The sequence below is a fragment of the Triticum dicoccoides genome, chromosome 2B, assembly GCF_002162155.2.
Source record: "Triticum dicoccoides isolate Atlit2015 ecotype Zavitan chromosome 2B, WEW_v2.0, whole genome shotgun sequence".
NCBI classification, from domain to species: domain Eukaryota; kingdom Viridiplantae; phylum Streptophyta; class Magnoliopsida; order Poales; family Poaceae; genus Triticum; species Triticum dicoccoides.
Window position 1 is genome coordinate 108,062,665 of NC_041383.1, and position 17,574 is coordinate 108,080,238.

The following is a 17,574-nucleotide window of genomic DNA, read 5'->3' on the forward strand; positions in this document are numbered from 1 at the left end:
AAGTTCATCAAATTTCAAGAAAAGTTCATCGAGTTTGAAAAAAGTTCACCAATTTTTTAAAAAGTTCATCGAGTTTAGAAAAAGTTCATCAAAATTGAAGAAAAGTTCATCAAACTTGAAAATGTCATCGAATTTGAAAAAAGTTCAGCAATTTTGAAAAAGTATTATCGAATTTATTAAGAAGCTTATCGATATTTAAGAAAAAAAACATCGAACAAGGAAGAAAAAAAGGTAAAAAAAATAAAAGTAGAAGGAAGAATAGAAGGAAGAGATGCAAGTAGTCACCTAACGAATGGTGGCGGGATGGCTAGTGCGTCCTGGTTCTACGCAGGAGGTCGCCGGTTCGACTGTCAGCTCAGCTGCATTTTTTGTTCCCGCTGGGAAACAGCAAAAACAGAAGGAAAAAAAGGCAGATGGGCCGGCCCAGCGCGGAGTGGGGGTATGCGCCACTTTGCAAAAACGCCTATAACCGGCGCTAAAGGCGCCGAATAGGGTTTGCCGGGCCCATCATAGCTTGCCTGAAAGCCTCTGTATCGCATTCTAGGGCTGCTTCCGGCCCACGTTTTGGCCCGAACGGTGTTAACACGGGAGCCCACGCTCTGCAGACTTCGTCCACCAAGCCCACAGAGAGCAGCACATTAAACACAGATCACCACGTTGTTTACTACCACATCGCTTGCTGAGAAGGTTGGAGCGGGAGAGCCAGCTATATAAGCAAGGCGGGGTGCAACCTTGAAAGATACTTACCTGGACGGGGTTGACGGCTGATCAAGGAGAGTCGTGGCCAAGGCTAGTGGTCCACATTGTATTTGGTGGATGCGCTAGCTTACCATCTTCCCAAGTGGGAGAGTGGATGTCATAATTTGTGGTAGAGGGGGTACCCGTTCGTGCGGTCCTTGCCAAATTTAATCTAAATTTTAAATTTGAATTATTTTAAAAATAAAAATGAAGAGTCGAGGTCTACATTGTCATTTTGCTAATATATATTTTATCTTTAGTTATTCTTAATTGAAAATTTGAATGTTAGTCTTAGCTCCCTTGAAATGTTGAGCACTGCAAGCTTGATTACCAACATTCTGTTCAGATTTCCTTACTTACCATTTATTCTTGATGTATTTCAGTTAAGTTTATAGCTGACAAAATGATAAAGTGCAATATCACCAGTACAGACAACGCCAGAACTAACATGTGAATTATTTCATCAAAGTGCTCCCTTCCAAGATAGATTATCCAAATCTCTACCTAATATTAAAGGACGAATTGTTTCTCCATCTTTTTTCATCCAATTGTTCTTTTTCGTACGTGTCAGTTTTAGTCCGTTCAAACCTGACAAAAAAAAGAGCGGACTCCAGGAATCAATCTTTGGTTTATTGGCTAGAGATTCACCACAACAACCACCTAACCAATGATACAACTGTTACACAAAAGAAGAACTTCAAGGTATTGACTCCGTCCCACCTGCGCGCCTATTGGGCCAGCACATAAGCGAGGAAGGACGCCCCCTATTTTTTTCTCAGGCTTTTTTTCTGTTTTAATTTTTTAGTCCTAAAAATAATTTAGAAGAAAAATCAAAATTTCCAAAGAAAATGTGAATTTTGAAAATTGTTTTAGAAAAAAAATTCGTGGATTAAAAATAATTTTCATGATAATGAAAAATGTTCGTGAATTTGAAAAATAAATCACAAATTCAAAGCATGTTCATGAATTTTTAAAACAATATTCATGGAAATAAAATTATTGTCAATTTAAAAAGGTTCATGCATTTCAAAAAAATCATGAAACAAAAACTATTCATGAATTTCAAAAAAATAATCATTAAAAAATTCCAGCTATTCTAAGAATATTCGCCAATTTAAATAAAAATTTCACAAGTTTTATAAAAATTGAATCCATTCGAAAAATCTTCATTGACTCAAAAGAAATTTCGGCGATTCATAACAATGTTCAGAAGTTTCAAAAACAATGTTCGCAATAATTGAAAAAATGTTTGTGAATTTGAAATTGTTCATGGTTTCATAAATAATATTCGTGAATTCAAATTATGTTCATGATTTTAAAAAATGATCAGGACCTGAAAAAAGTTTTTGAATTGGAAAACGATGTTTGCAAAAAATACAAATAAAAAAATAAAAAAAATAAAAAATGAACTTGAAAAAAGAAAATAAAAAATAAGTAAATGGAGCAAAATGTGAAAATAAAAAAGGGAAAAAATAAGAAATATAGAAACAATGAAAAATAAAAAAAAATAACGAAGAAAAATAAGAAGAAAACCAGATCAAGGAAGCATTCTAGAACCTTCGAGTTGCTAGAGAGCGACCTACACGCCGATAGGAACATACGTGACCATTGAGGAAGACTCGGCCAAATGGCTCAACGGTCGTCCGAGTGCACGGGCCTCCACGTGTGATCAATCAATCGTTTGCTTGGACGCTCACTGGTACGTTGGAAAGTTCCATTACAGTATGCAGTATGGGGCAACAATCTTTTGTGAAGTAATACATGAACACGAATAGGCCACCCTAACCTCCTCCTAAAATACAATACAACGGTAAACACGCCTTTCCTCGTATTCCTCATATACTTCTTTCTCAGGCATATGGCCATTGCCCTCAGCCGCCACAGGAACCTGATGTCACCGTCGTCATCTCGGAGCATCTAGCCGCTGTTATCATCAGCAACGCATCAGAGCTTCCTTGGTCGAATCCACATGCGACCAGGATTGCATCGGCACGGAAAAATCTATTCAAATGAAGAAAATCTCGAATAATGCATCTTGAAGGTCAAAATTTGCCATTTAATCTACATCAACTATACAATCCTATGTTGTGATCGGTGATGTTTTTTAGCACCCATATATTGGTCTAGATGTCACCAATCTCCTAGACATCGTTCCTTTTTCTATTGTTGTTATTGGTTGTGTCACATGATCTATGCCACCTATGGACGTGAACTAGATGTTGGCAATTTCGGCATCACCTTGCCACGGTCGTTGGTATGTCAAATTTTCGTGTCAATTTTTTTAGCAGTTAGAACAGGTAGCTTAGAAGCAACTTTAGACTAAAAATAACAACAACGTGAATGTTCTTAGGAAATTAGACCTACCATATTTTAGTGGCAATTCATCATATGGCCACATCATCAGCGACACAGGCCCACTTGTCAGCCGCTTCAAATCATTTTTTATACACATTACAGGTGCAGACGCTCATATATACATACATACACTCGTCTATATAAATACACAGACATACTCTATCCCTATGAACACCTTCAAAAATTGATCAGCCGCTGCAAATCTGCAGATGGTCTGAGTGTTGACCTGGATACACGAGTGCTCCTATTCTCCTCTTTAAGCAGAGAATAGCATCGAATTAGCACAGGGCAGAATGTGTCAGGCCCATATGGCCACATCCGCGCATGGTTACTTCCCTTTTTCTTATCTTGTTTTATTTCTATTCTGAAAAATGTTTATACACTGTCTTTTTCCGTGAGTAATAAAGGAAATGTAAAGTATATACTCGAAAGATTGTTTATCTATTTTTCTTAAATATGCATAGTTACAAAAATTGTCCATGTGTTCCGAGAGGCAAGTTTGTACATTTAGGCGATATTTTTTGTGTTTAAAAATATTTATTTATTTATTTAAAAATGCAACGTGTTAAAAAATGTTCAGCAGTGTAAAAATGTTTGTGTAATTAAAAATATTCATGTGTTCGAAAGATGGTCGTGCATTTAGAAGGTGTTTTCTTGTTTAAAAAAATTATTTGTTTTATAGAAGTCCACACATTAAAAATATTTATGTATTTATAAAAGGGAAAAGTCTAGAAATCACAAAGAAAAGATAAACTTGATAGAAAACCAGCAAATGCGGTACAAACCCGAAAGAAACCCTAGGCATGTGCCTAACTTCAAAAATTGCCAGAATTTACGGGCTGACCTATAGACACTTCACATGGACGATTAGGCTATTATTTTCCGCCTTGGTCGGAGAATACGATTTTCCTAGAAGACACATAGACGTATACTAGCAAAAAAGCCCGTGCGTTGCTCCAGAAGAAAAAACACAACACACACTCTTAACCGAACAACCATCACTCAAGACCACAATAGGTCCATCTCCTTTATTTTAGCGATGCATCATATTTGTGTTGCCGCTTATCCTTCTTCTCACCCTCGCTGGCGGTGGCCTTAGTGTCCACACAAACCAAAACATGTTAGAATGTGGTTAATCCTAAGACGTCTCTCTCTCCCTCTCACTCTCTCTCTCGCTTTCTCTCACACTCGTGATGAGGAATCTGTTGTTTCCCCTGCGACATATTCAGAGGTATGCATGTGTAGTTCTCGATGTTTTCTTTTCCCTATATGATTATAGTGGGTGTTTATTTGCAATCGGGATCGCCGCCTATATGAAAGAAAAATGGATCGTGCGCTATAGTTATAAGTTTGCTTCCAAAACAATATTTAATAGGTAAAATTAACATCATATGCATACTTCACACATTTTTCTAATCAAATTTCATATATAACATATTAAAATCGGAGTTACGGTTTAAAAGATATGTATAATTTAGAAAACCATTTGTTTGAATTAAATATCTTCCAAAATAATATTCATAAATACTTAACAGGTTAAATTAATCTTATATTCATATTCTACATATTTTTCTAATCAAATTTCATATATAACATATTTAAATCGGAGTTACTGTTTAAAAGATATGGATGGTTTAGAAAAGCATTTGTTTGACTTAAATATATGATCCGCGGATGGAATACCTAAAAATTCAAGGGTTTTTTTGAAGAACTGTAAAATAACGGTTCAGTGTGACTTAAATCTGGACTGCGGGTTGGTTTCATGAAAACGTAGGGGCTTTTGTGTAAATTGGCGTGACGGACGGGCAGAAATCCTACGTGCTTTATTATTGGGTAGAGATAGAAAACATGGCTAGCCAGGCGTGGTGGAGCACGCCATGCCGTCTAATACTCGGTTATGATTGGCAAAGTAAACCCGACATTTTTGCGATAATTCGATAATAAGTCGGGCCTCATATGCACCCGATGGACAGCAAAATAAATAAATAGAAGCGAAAAAAATCTGATTTTCTTGTGGTGCAAGATGCTCAATTGAGTGATGTTCCTGCATTTTTTGGGGGTGTTTAGACATTCGAGGGGCTCGTGGCAAAGAAGATAAAATCGGATGTGAACAATGTTATTGTTAAAAGTTTCTTAGACACCCGAAATTTATCTTTTTTGCCACGATCTCCTCAATTGTCCAAACTTCACCAAATTTTGCATGGGCCTCAAGCATAGGAACATCTTGCACAAAAAAAATGGTTTTTTAGAAATTATTTTCTAATTTTCAGGAATTTACTATTCATCCTCGGGCGCATCTGAGCCCGGATGCCGAACCGTCGCTCCCGCTGTTTTGCCACTATTCTCTATGGCAGTACGATTTAGTAGACACAACAATGGTCATGAAGATGATGGCCCTTGCAGTTCAGCAGGATATATGATTAGATCTTATCAAGGGGCGCCATCCCACCTCTGTTTACAGCATAGCATCGATGGTGCAGAGGGTAGCTAGTTTCACCATCCTCCTTAGCAGCGAAGTCAATAAGAAACAACGTTGTGCTGAAGTACCCAACCAACAATTTCAGCTGACTGATTGAAATCTGCGTTCTTCTTCTCGCAAAAGGAAAAAAAAGAAATCTGCGTCCTGTACAACATGCTTTATCAAACTACACAAAATGATGCATCTCGCCGTACACTGTAGTCTGTAGGCTTGAGACGCTACGATCAAATAGCCTGAGTTAGTGGTTGAAGTTTTCATTGGTATTCCCAAATTCAGTCAACAGATATCAAACTCCTCAGCGTATGTTATGGCTGGTTAAGCTCCAGTAGTGAGATAAGTGTTGACACACGAACACGTCACGTGTACCCTCGACGCCGGGGGTGATGCACCGTAGCTCACGTCGAAGGAGACCCGACCGACAGCGCGATACGCAAGACAGTCGACGGACGCTTTTGCAGACCCGAAAACCCCACACCCTCGGGAGGGACCCCGTCAGGGAGTGCGGCGGCTATGCGCTGCCCTAGGTCGATTCGCTCGCCCCTAGAGCCTCGGGATTCGCAGCTCTCAAACACGAAGAACAGCGAAGAACGAGAGAGAAAAACGATGAAGAGATAAAACATAGACAGGAAAAGTAGTATATTGATTTGTTCGATTGTGTGTTGTTCAATCGGCCGTCACCCCCAACATATATAAGAGGCGGTTGGACTTCCCATACAAGTAAAGGATTCATCTAGGCTTTCCTTACAAGAAAAATTACATCAATTCGCGTCCTAGAGTCCTAGTTCTATTCCAACTCGGATTCAGTCTGAATCTGGCCCAAACTCTGTCTTCCTTCTTGCGCGGGCCGCCGAGCTTGCATATGATCTCCGATCAAGACGGCCCAAATATCAAACTTGTGCGCCTCGATGATACGAACAACTCTCATGTTGATTACTTTTTTAAATAAGGCCGTCTTGAATACTCTTCGAGGTCATCTTTACCTTCCAGTCGGACTCGGTCTTGCAGTAGACTGGATCATCCGAGTCTCGTAGTGAACTTGTAGGCCATATACTATCTTTGATGATGATGACTCCAAAACCAAAGTTTATCGTCTTGATGATATGCATAACTTCTGTATTGAACACTTCTTCATCCGAGGTCATCTTGATAAACTTTCGGGCACATGTTCAGTTTCAGTCGGATTCGAGCTCATCCACTCAGATATTAGAGACTTTCACTCGGACCATCCGACTCGACCTTTTCACTCGGAAAACAATCTTTCACTCGGATGACTATATTTTCACTCGGAAGACAAACTTTTACTCGATCGATAAGTTTTCACTCGACCTTTTACTCGATCGTTAGGTTTTCACTCGACCTTTTACTCGATCGATAGGTTTTCACTCGACCTTTTACTCGATCGTTAGGTTTTCACTCGACCTTTTACTCGATCGGTAGGTTTTCACGAACTTTTACTCGATCGGTAGGTTTTCACTCGACCTTTTACTCGATCGGTAAGTTTTCACTCGACCTTTTACTCGATCGGTAGATTTTCACTCGGATGGTAAAACTTTCCACTCGGATTTCCCGACTGAAAAGACAGCCTGATCTTGATTTGCCTCTCCAGGTTGCATATGACCTCGGATTGAGACAAATTGTATATGAAAATCGATCGGCTCGACGAGACGAAACTTTTTCATGTTGAAAGTTTTTCCATTCAAGGCCATCCAGAAGGCCGAATTGCTCACACATTGTATCAGACACTCATTAACATGTGTCTGGTGTCGAGCGTAATATTTTGGTCTTTGGTAGGGCTGGTCTGTATTGATTGTAACTTTTGCATACAAACTCGGATTGAGATGATTTATATATCAAAATTGATTGCTTCGACGAGACAAAGACAATTTCTTTAGAGTACTCCTTCATCCGAGGTCGTCTCGAAGGCATGATCGGCCGAAAACCACTCGGAATATTGAATTCTGTCACTCGGAATATAATTTCGGCCCCTAAGATGGAGTCGGACGATGATAACCTAAACATCAAAGTTGTTCCACTCGGTGATGTGAAACTTTTCATGCTGAAAACCCTTTCACTCTGTATCTTGCCAAAATCAGGCGTCAACACATGCCCCCCTATTTTTCGGCAAAGCTTGCACGCCGAAAAATAATATGCATAGTGTTCGTTCTAAGGACGATGTCAACACTCCATCGGCCATTTATTTTCCTCAGGGCGATAATTATGTATCGGTCATGTTTGTGCTAAGGGCGATAATCATATATCGGCCATTGCCTACTTAGGCTTCTTGCCACACACTCGGGTGGTATTTCTTCAAGTATTTGCCATTGAGAGCTCTAGGTAACACCGTCCCTTGTACAGATTCCACCAAATAAGAGTTTCCGGGAACTACCCTTGTAATTCTAAAAGGACCTTCCCAACTCTGAGACCACTTCCCGAATTTTCTATCTCTTGAACCAATCGGCAGAATCACTTTCCAGACGAGATCACCAACTTGAAAATTCTTCAACTTAACTTTCTTATTGTAAGCTCTTGCAACCCTCAACTTGTCTCTCTCTATGGACTTCAAAGCAATCAAACGTTTATTGGCAACTTCATCAATATTGTCCATCATCAAGTTATAAAAGTCTACTGCCGATAAATCATTTTGTTTGGCTATTCTCAAAGCATTCAAATTTACTTCCACTGGTAAAACAGCCTCTTGGCCATATACAAGCTCATATGGAGTCACCTTGGTAGCACCATGCCTTGAAATTCTATGTGCCCACAAAGCTTTAGACAACAACTCATGCCATCTCCTCGGATTATCCTCAATCTTCTTCTTGATGAGCTTGATTAAAATTTTATTGCTAGACTCAGCTTGTCCATTAGCTTGGGCATAATACGGAGAGGAATTGAGCAACTTTATGTTATAAGATTCGGCAAACTCTCTGACTTGGTGTGACATGAAAGATGAACCTTGATCCATAGTTAACGTTTGAGGAATACCGAATCTATGAATAATGTGTTCGGTTATGAATTGAATTACCTCCATATGTGTCATGTTCTTGAGAGGTACTGCTTCAGACCATTTAGTGAAATAATCAGTTGCCACCAATACGAACCGATGCCCTTTTGAAGAAGACGGGTGGATTTGTCCAATGAAATCTAAACCCCAACCTCTGAAAGGTCATGGTTTGATAATAGGATGTAACATAGCAGCAGGAGCCAATTGAATATCACCAAACTTTTGACAAGCTTCACATCCTTTATAATATCTGAAGCAATCATTAATCATAGTCGGCCAATAAAACCCAGCACGCCGCAATAACCATTTCATCTTGGGAGCCGACTGGTGAGTGCCACAAATACCTTCATGTACTTCTCCCATAGCAACTCTTGGCTGGTCCTCATCCAAACACTTTAGAAGAACATCATCGACTGTTCGGCGATAAAGACCATCATCTCTCATTGTATACTTGAAAGCCATACGCCGAACAGCCCTGTCCACCCTTTCACTCGGATTGCACAAGTAATCAACAATGGGCTTTCTCCAGTTGGAATTATCACCTGCACTAGATTTTTTGTTAATGGCCGAATCAGTGAGTTCAGGTTCAGCCTCTCCCATATTGGCAAGACAAGACATCGGTCTTTGAGAGATATGAAACATGCCATGATCAACATGATATCCAGATGCTTGTTGTGCCAGATCATTTGCTTTCCAATTGTCATGCCTAGATATATGAGCAATGCTAAAACAATCCAAAGTAGAAATTATATCTAGACATTTATCAAGGTAAACATTAAGTGATTCATCCAAACACTGAAAGACTTTGGATACTTGCTGCACCACTAGTAACGAATCACCATAAGCCTCAATATGTGTAACACCTATAGCAAGCAACATCTCTAGGCCGAATAACAATGCTTCATATTCGGCTTGATTGTTTGTGCAAATATATTCTAAGCGGCATGATGCTTCAAAAACAGCACCATGAGGAGATATATAAACAAGACCAACATCTTGGCCATTGTTACAAACTGAACCATCAAAGTATAATCTCCATGGCACTAATGGAACAAGGTTCATATCAACATCATGCTTGTCATTAATCCGATGTTCAACAATGAAATTAGCAACAATTTGGCCTTTCATGGATTTTAGAGATTCATAAGCCAAATCATATTCAATCAAAGCATAAGCCCACTTGCCAATTCTACCACTAAGAATTGGCCTATGCAACATGTACTTAATGACATCTGTTTGACAAGCTACTACACAAACACTCGGCACTAGGTAATGTCTCAATTTTGTGCAAGCATAATATAAGCATAGACATAGTTTTTTAATAAATGTATACCTTGTCTCGGCGTCCAATAAGCGTCTGCTCAAATACGTAATGGCATGCTCTTCTCTTTCGGTATCTTGAGTCAAAACAGCACCAATAACACCTTCCTCTGCTGCGATATAAAGCTTAAAAGGCTCTCTATGCTTGGGTGCTTTCATCACCGGAGGAGTGCACAAATAATTCTTGATCATATCAAAGGCTTCTTGCTGTTTTCCCCCCCAAGTGAAATCAACATCATTCTTTAACCGAAGGATAGGAGTAAATGCATCAACTTTTCCCGACAGATTAGCTATGAACCTTCTCAAATAATTGACCTTGCCAAGGAACTTTTGCATATCTCTCTTGCATGTTGGATCCTCCACTTTCTGTATGGCCTCTATCTTTTTGGGATCAATTTCGATGCCATCTTCATGAATAATGAAACCCAAAATTTGCCAGCTGACACGCCGAATGCACACTTCAAAGGATTCATCTTCAGTCCATACTTTTTCATTCTTTCAAAAGCTAAACGCAAATCGGCCAAGTGAGATTCAAAAGCATCCGATTTGACAACAATATCATCAATATAAACTTCAAGTATGATACCGAGTAAATCATGAAAAATCAAATTCATAGCCCTTTGATATGTGGCTCCAGCATTTTTTAATCCAAATGTCATCACTGTCCACTCGAATAAACCAAGGAAACCAGGACATGGAAAGCTGTTTTGTACATGTCCTCTTCAGCCATAAAAATTTGATTGTATCCGGCATTACCATCTAGAAAGCTAATAACCTTATGTCCAGAAGCATCATTAATAAGCATATCGGCTATTGGCATGGGATACTCATCTTTGGGTGTAGCCCTATTCAAATCTCTGAAGTCAATGCACACCCTCAACTTGCCGGATCCCTTCTTCTCCACTGGGACAATGTTAGAAATCCACTCGGCATACCTGGAAGGTCGAATGAAATTATCTTCAAGCAGTCGACCGATCTCTTCCTTGATCCGGTCATATGTTTTCGGATTAAACTTTCTGGCCGACTGTTTATAAGGTCTAAAACCGTCCTTTATAGGCAACCGATGCTCCACTAGCTCTCGGCTCAACCCTGGCATCTCATGATATTCCCATGCAAAGCAACAAACATATTCTTTCAATAGCTCGATTAATTTAGCCTTACAATCGACTTTCAAATTTTTGTTTATAAATGTCGGTCGAGTGACTGAACCATCTCCAATATCCATCTCTTCTAATGGACCAGCCGATGTAAAACCTTGTCCAAGTTTATCCATGTCATCCAACTCCTCTATAGACTCATACATATCGTCCTCACTGGACCGATATTTTACAAGACGTTTTTGTAACCACTTGGAATTAGGATCCATTTAAACATATCATACCTTGGAGCCGATTGCATTCAGTCGGCTTTAAAGACACGGGCACAAAACCATTCTTGGTCGCGCTGAGAAAATCAAACTCTGATAAGTCACGTCCCGTCAAGCAAGTAGCATTGGGATGTTGCCAATCCACCGATGCATCGGCCAAAGCAACACAGGCCGAGTTATCCGCATGAATGACTTCCACTTCATCATCAACCCACTGAATCAAAAACTGGTGCATAGTGGATGGCACGCACTGGTTTGCATGAACCCAATCACGGCCTAGTATAATGTTGTAGTTACCTTGCACCTCAGCGACAAAGAATGCAGTAGCCAAAGTTTTGCTTCCGACTGTAAGCTCCACATATATCACACCTTTGGCTTCAGTTCTCTCTTTGCCTTCAAACCCGTTGAGCACCATATTGGTCTTGATCAATTCTTCATCAGGCAAACCCAATTTCCTGAAGACCGAATAGGGCATAAGATTTACCACAGCACCACCATCAACAAGCATTCGACTGAGTGGTGATCCATTGATATGACCTCTGAGATACAACGGTTTCAAATGTGTTACCGGTTCTTTTGGCTTCTCGAATATTGCGTTTTTAGGGCCAAAATCCAGTTGAGCCACTTCCCCTTCCTCATCTACAGCACGAAACTCAGCAGGTAAGTAATATACCATATTGATATCCATACCTTCATGGACCGGTGTAGACTCATAGTCCAATATATCAGCCTCTTCTTCAAGTGGATCGACCAATTCTGAAATCTGGTCGAGTGAAGGAGAAGTAAGAAGTGTTGCAGACGATGTAATAGCTGTCGCATCATCCTCCTTGGGTGGTGTAGGCACTTCTGTGATAGATGTAGAAGCTGATGTATCTTGTATTTGTTTAGGCCTCCACACTTGTTTTGCTGGAACCATGGGCCGAGTGTCATTGAACAACTTATCCCTTTGCTTCTCGGCCTCCTGCTCTGCCATCTGTTGACTCCTTAACCTCTGTAGTTTCCTCTTCTATGTCTTTGTTAGCCCTGGAGGACACCACTTTGGTCGAGTGTATTTAGCATCTCTCACCTTTACTTGGCTGGTGCTTGCTTCATGGTCATTAGCCGAGTGCTTTGGCGCGATAGCAAGTATCGGCTCAGTCGAGTGGTTATGCAAAGTCGACTGCTGTATGGGGAATGTTTTGGTGCCCAAGATAAGTGAGTCGACATCCATTTTCTCCTTGCCTTTTCCCGACTCAACTGCTGCAACACTTGGTGACTTAACACGCCATTCTTTTCGACTTTCCAGATGTATGAAATTTCCATTCGGGCGCACCTTTTTACTCAGATGGAATCCACTCGGATGGACGTCACTCTGATGGAATCCACTCGGATGGAGCTCACTCGGATGGATTTCACTCGGATGAAATCTACCCATCCATATTTTTTCATTTGGATAGCTTCCACCTGGGTGCATTCTTATACTAGGATAGTTTCCACTCGGTCGCATATGTTGACCAGCCGACTGATAGTCACCAATGTTCAGTCGGCCATTATATGAGTAATCAAGTCGATTCCACACAGATTGCCTCTGCTCTTCTGAAAATTGTGCCCTTGGTCCACTCGGTTTCACATACTGACTGAACATATCATCTGATGGTGACCTTGGTCGTTTCAAGTATGATGGCCGGTTAGAGCTGGAACCAGCCGACTGATTAGCATATTTGGACAGCAACATATCAAAAGTTGGCTTGATCCGCTTGCGTTGCACTTTAGCTTCATTCCTCTTCCATTTGCCAACTTCTGGACTCTTGGGCTTGACAAATTTAACTCGAGTGTCCTGCTGCACCTGTGTTTGCCCCCCGAGTGTAGGATTCTTGATGGTGATCTTGATCACTTCCTTGCCATCGGGTTGCTTATCAAGCACAACATGTCTCCCCAAAACCTTGTCGCCCTCCTTGTCTTTCCTGGGCTCACCAACAATGACATTAGCTTTATTAGCAGATTCGGCTACCTTCGGCCGAATGAGCAGCTTCTTCCCTTCTAAATCCATGGTGTTCATTGGAAATGGTTGTTTATCAACTTGCATCTCAGAAAAGTTCAATCGTCCGTCATTAATGGCCGATTGTATCTGTCGTCGAAAAACATTACAATCGTTAGTAGCATGAGAAAAAGAATTATGATACTTGCAATAAGCACGCCGTTTCAGCTCTTCAAACGGCGGTAAAGTATGAGATATTCTAATAATCTTAGCCTGCAGCAAAGCATCAAATATTCTATCACACTTAGCAATGTTAAAAGTAAACTTCATATCTTCATCACGATTCTTATGAATCGGTTTCAGATCATTGCAAGTAAAGGGTTTGGCCTTAGATGGCCAAACAAATTCAGTAGCAAAAACATCACCCTCATCGTCCGAGTGATCACTATCATATTCCACCATATTCATCTTTGGACGATCGGCTTTGTACCTATGCACTGCTTTGAGATCTTTGCTTCGGCTTTCCTGAGCCAAAGCCCTTTGTAAGACTTGGTTAATATTTAAGAACTCATAGCCTTCTAGCTTTTCTCTAATGGGAGTTCTCAAACCACTCAGCACTAGGTCTGCCAAGTCTCTCTCGGTCATCACCAAACTAAAACATCGGTTTTTCGTTTCTCTGAATCTCTTGACGTAATTGAAGACCGATTCATCATGCTTCTGTTTAACTGATGTTAGATGTGGCAACTTGAGTTCATTGTCGCCGCTGTAAAAGTGATCATGAAATTTCTGCTCTAGCTGCGACCAAACTCGAATGGAACCATGTGGTAAAGAACAAAACCATGAAAATGCGGTACCAGTTAATGATAAAGGAAATAAACGCACTTTCAACTCATTTAGTGAACCTGCTTCACCTAATTGTGCCAAGTATTGACTAACATGCTCCCATGTGGTTTTTGTGCCCTCTCCATTGAACTTAACAAAATCTGGAATTTTATATCCTGAAGGGCACTGGATGGCATCAAAGTACTCGGGGTACGGCTTTTAGTAAATCTGATTCCGAGGTAACTCAATCCCAAAATTCTCTCGAAGCATCTTAGCCATCTCCTCTCTAAGATTAGCTAGACCATCATCCATAGTGGACGATGAAGCTTGTGGCAGTGGCATAGGAGGAGTATGGTTACTAGCTGTAGGTAGGAATTGTGGCAGGTATGTCGACCCATAATTTGCTAGTGGTCGAGTGGTTGTAGCTGTAGGTAAGGTTGGGTTCGGCGTTGCCACCGAACCTGGCATGCTCATAATAGGATTAATGGGTGCAGCCACAATCTGATTTGTTTGGGTAGGATAATAAGCCATCGACACGGGAGGCGCCGATGCAATAGGTAAAGCCTGATTAGGGTTTTGCACACTAGCAGCTACACCATCATTACCACTAGTCGATTGAGATGTATTCTTCTGAGCATTAGTATTTTCTATGAAAGTTTGATAGACTAGATTGTTACCATCAGCAATACGACTTTCAATCTCAGCCCACTGCTCAGGAGAAAAGGTAGTACTCACAGAAGGTTTAACCTGCTCAGCTTGAAGAGGAGGGAACTTGATTTCTTCAATCGGAGTGATGTTGCCTTGGCGATCCTTCTTGAACTTTGCAAGGAACTCCTGCAAATCCTTCTCTTCACGCGCCTTCTTGTACTCCTCATAGACTTGGCGATGATCAGCCGATATCTCATCAAGACTGGGCTTAATGATGTTATCGGCGTCTACCTCAGATGGCTTGGGAAGATCGGACATGGTGGATGATGATGATTGATCTTCGTTCCCCAGCGGAGTCGCCAAAAAGTGTGTTGACACACGAACACGTCACGTGTACCCTCGACACTGGGGGTGATGCACCGCAGCTCATGTCGAAGGAGACCCGACCGACAGCGCGATACGCAATACAATCGACGGGCGCTTTTGCAGACCCGAAAACCCCACACCCCCGGGAGGGACCCCGTCAGGGAGTGCGGCGGCTATGGGCTGCCCTAGGTCGATTCGCTCGCCCCTAGAGCCTCGGGATTCGCAGCTCTCAAACATGAAGAACAACGAAGAACGAGAGAGAAAAACGATGAAGAGATAAAACGTAGACAGGAAAAGTAGTATATTGATTTGTTCGATTGTGTGTTGTTCAATCGGCCGTCACCCCCAACATATATAAGAGGCGGCTGGACTTCCCGTACAAGTAAAGGATTCATCTAGGCTTTCCTTACAAGAAAAATTACATCAATTCGCGTCCTAGAGTCCTAGTTCTATTCCAACTCGGATTCAGTCTGAATCTGGCCCAAACTCTGTCTTCCTTCTTGCGCGGGCCGCCGAGCTTGCATATGATCTCCGATCAAGACGGCCCAAATATCAAACTTGTGCGCCTCGATGATACGAACAACTCTCATATTGATTACTTTTTCAAATAAGGCCATCTTGAATACTCTTCGAGGTCATCTTTACCTTCTAGTCGGACTCGGTCTTGCAGTAGACTGGATCATCCGAGTCTCGTAGTGAACTTGTAGGCCATATACTATCTTTAATGATGATGACTCCAAAAACAAAGTTTACCGTCTTGATGATATGCATAACTTCTGTATTGAACACTTCTTCATCCGAGGTCATCTTGATAAACTTTCGGGCACATGTTCAGTTTCACTCGGATTCGAGCTCATCCACTCGGATATTAGAGACTTTCACTCGGACCATCCGACTCGACCTGTTCACTCGGAGAACAATCTTTCACTCGGATGACTATATTTTCACTCGGAAGACAAACTTTTACTCAATCGATAAGTTTTCACTTGACCTTTTACTCGATCGTTAGGTTTTCACTCGACCTTTTACTCGATCGGTAGGTTTTCACTCGACCTTTTACTCGATCGTTAGGTTTTCACTCGACCTTTTACTCGATCGGTAGGTTTTCACGAACTTTTACTCGATCGGTAGGTTTTCACTCGACCTTTTACTCGATCGGTAAGTTTTCACTCGACCTTTTACTCGATCGGTAGATTTTCACTCGGATGGTAAAACTTTCCACTCGGATTTCCCGACTGAAAAGACAGCCTGATCTTGATTTGCCTCTCCAGGTTGCATATGACCTCGGATTGAGACAAATTGTATATGAAAATCGATCGGCTCGACGAGACGAAACTTTTTCATGTTGAAAGTTTTTCCATTCAAGGCCATCCAGAAGGCCGAATTGCTCACACATTGTATCAGACACTCATTAACATGTGTCTGGTGTCGAGCGTAATATTTTGGTCTTTGGTAGGGCTGGTCTGTATTGATTGTAACTTTTGCATACAAACTCGGATTGAGATGATTTATATATCAAAATTGATTGCTTCGACGAGACAAAGACAATTTCTTTAGAGTACTCCTTCATCCGAGGTCGTCTCGAAGGCATGATCGGCCGAAAACCACTCGGAATATTGAATTCTGCCACTCGGAATATAATTTCGGCCCCTAAGATGGAGTCGGACGATGATAACCTAAACATCAAAGTTGTTCCACTCGGTGATGTGAAACTTTTCATGCTGAAAACCCTTTCACTCTATATCTTGCCAAAATCAGGCGTCAACAATAAGTACAAGATTAACCATGGACCAGATGATAAAACTAAGGGAGCTTAAGCGGGTAGCATCCGTACTACTAGTATAGATAGCCACTGGCATCATGATGAGGTGGTTCTTCACTTCCATTTCCATATTCTGCAACAACGAGATGGTTTTGATGCCGGGACAAAGCAAATATTAGTGAAGGTCTTTTTACGGCATTATAGGCCTGCTCATGGCCCACGTTTTGGCCCGAACATGGCAGCCTGGTGATAACACGCCAGCCCATACTCTCTGCAGGCTTCCTTCGTCCAGGAAGCCCACAGGGAGCAGCACATTAAACACAGATCACTACCCTTGTTTAGTACCACATCGCTTGCTGAGAAGGTTGGAGCAGGAGAGGCAGCTATATAAACAAGGCAGGGTGCAACCTTGGAAGTTACTTACCTGGACGGTGTTGACGGCGGATCAAGAACAGTCGTGGCCTAGGCTAGTGGTCCACATTGCACTTGGTGGATGCGCTGGCATACCATCTCCCCAAGTGGGAGAGTGGACGTCATAATTTGTGGAAGAGGGGATACGCGTTTGTGCGGCCCCCGCCAAGTTTAAAGTAAAAATTTGAATTTGAATTATTTTAACTTTAAAAATAAATTTTGAAGAGCCATTGGCTACACTGCCCTTTTGGTAATATTTTCTTTTACCTTCAATTATTCTTTAGTATTTTAAAGTTTGAATGGTAGTCTTCTCTTCCCCATTGAAATGTTGACGCTGCATTCACTGCAC

At 41.2% G+C, this 17,574-nt stretch overlaps 2 non-coding genes across 2 annotated transcripts; both read left to right on the forward strand.

Annotated features, from left to right (window-relative positions):
- Window positions 1-739: 739 nt before the first annotated feature.
- Window positions 740-900, forward strand: LOC119266128. The gene has a single exon (XR_005131870.1). It is a non-coding gene; the product is annotated as a U1 spliceosomal RNA (small nuclear RNA).
- Window positions 901-17,230: 16,330 nt separating this feature from the next.
- On the forward strand, window positions 17,231-17,391 carry LOC119266126. Its single transcript, XR_005131869.1, has one exon. It is a non-coding gene; the product is annotated as a U1 spliceosomal RNA (small nuclear RNA).
- Window positions 17,392-17,574: the final 183 nt, after the last annotated feature.